Here is a 1,851-nt window from a genome sequence, read left to right as displayed (position 1 = left end):
AAGCTAAAGAATGTTTAAAAAAGTTAACTACTACATAAATTAAGCTAAAGAATGTTAAAAAAGTTAACTACTACATAAATTAAGCTAAAGAATGGTTAAAAAAATCTTAGTTTCTAAAAATCTAATGATTGGTTGCTTATTTCTAAAAGGTTTTTAAAAAGGTGCAAAAATAGGCTCTTGATGATCTCCTTATAGTGCTAACTAAAGAGCATATGTCAGATAGCTCACTACACAATTTAGCTCATTTACCTTTCCTACGAGTTTTCATTTGTTAACTTCTGATCAATAATCGCTGAGATTTGAAGCTTATAAAATTGCCCCCCCCAAAAAAAAGCGATATATCTATAGAATAAATTAATTAAATAAATATATATATATATTATGATGAGACGCGTTTAGCTTAGAAATGCCATAGCTTAAAGAGTTTTCTTTTTCTTTATTTTCTAATTTTAATTTTCCTTATTGTTCTGATGATATAATAAAGATATGATGATTGCAACGTCTTGTCAGACGAGTACCAGTCCCTTAGACACTTAAAGTCCATGAGCCCAAAAATGACTTCCATCGCCACAGGACCATTTTAATAGACAAATGCCTGAGAGAGTATCTATATTCTATACACAGCTTTGTACGACAGCTAAGTCTCTCTCTCAGTTCAAAATATTGAGATCCAGCAACCAGCAAGAGCAAAATGGCCAGTTAAACTGCAGACCAGCTTAATGCGAGTACTGGTCTCCCGCTTTATGGCTTTTTAAATCAGAGATTTGCTTCTAGAAAGGTTGCCTAAAGATATATATATATATATATATATATACTTTAGCCAAATTGAATATTGAAATGCTTATATCGTTGGTTCTATGGGATGAAACAGCATGAAAAGTTTGATAATTAATATACTTATCTATGGTTAAAATTTTATGACAATCGGTAAAAAGAACCAATAAAATATGCGTAAATTTGCTTGCATCCGTATATATAGTGTCCTGGCAGGCCAGCTTTAGTTTTGCTGCTTTGAGATGAATTTTGCTTAGGGTTTTATGCTTGTTTGTCTCCCATGTGGCCTTGCCAAGCCAGTAACACACACACACACACACACACGCACACACACACACACACACACACACATATATATATATGTATATATATGTATGTATATCTATATATATATATATATATATACTTTTTTACTTGTTTTGCCTAAGCATTTATATATTGCTACACATTCATGAGCATGTTTCAGTCAACCAGGTATTGGTAACTAAAGACCTCTTCAGGAGATATTACTTATACAAAAGTCAGTAATAAAACTTTTACAGGAGTTTAAAGCACACTATTTATCACGTGATATTCAAAATAAAAAATATGTGAAAAAGAAAGAAGACGAGGGGAAAATAAAAAGTGCACATCAAAATAAAGAGAAAAAAGATAGGAAGAAAGAAAGGAGAAAGAAAAATGGAAAAACGAAAAAGGAAGAGAATACAATTCGGCAGAACATACACTAAAATTGAAACGATACAGAGATTAGCATGTCCCCTGCGCAAGGATGACACGCAAATTCGTGAAGCGTTCTATATTTTTAAACCGCACCCATTTTTCTTTTCTTTTTTTTGTGAGTGTCACCATAAACAGGCACCGCACTAAATAATGAAGGTCAAGGAGGAGGAGAAGACCGAGGAGAGAAAGCACTAGCCAGACCTCCGCTGGAGATGCGCAAAGAAGACTGAGACCTTGGGAGGCTTATTGTCACCCAAATTCCAGTGAAGACCAATGGTCGCTGCCAACGAGAAATAAATGGTAAGCGGCTGTTGCGATAACGCAAATATTTTGCAAAGGTTATCGAAAGAAGCGGAG

At 34.0% G+C, this 1,851-nt stretch overlaps 1 non-coding gene across 1 annotated transcript; it reads left to right on the top strand.

Moving 5' to 3' along the window:
• The first annotated feature begins 1,476 nt into the window (after positions 1 to 1,476).
• LOC145247719 (U6 spliceosomal RNA) lies at positions 1,477 to 1,578 on the top strand. Its single transcript, XR_013863287.1, has one exon. It is a non-coding gene; the product is annotated as a U6 spliceosomal RNA (small nuclear RNA).
• The last annotated feature ends 273 nt before the right edge of the window (positions 1,579 to 1,851 follow it).

This window comes from Euprymna scolopes, chromosome 25 (assembly GCF_053919585.1).
Source record: "Euprymna scolopes isolate OS-2025 chromosome 25, ASM5391958v1, whole genome shotgun sequence".
Lineage (NCBI taxonomy): Eukaryota > Metazoa > Mollusca > Cephalopoda > Sepiida > Sepiolidae > Euprymna > Euprymna scolopes.
This window is presented reverse-complemented; position numbering and strand designations above follow the sequence as displayed.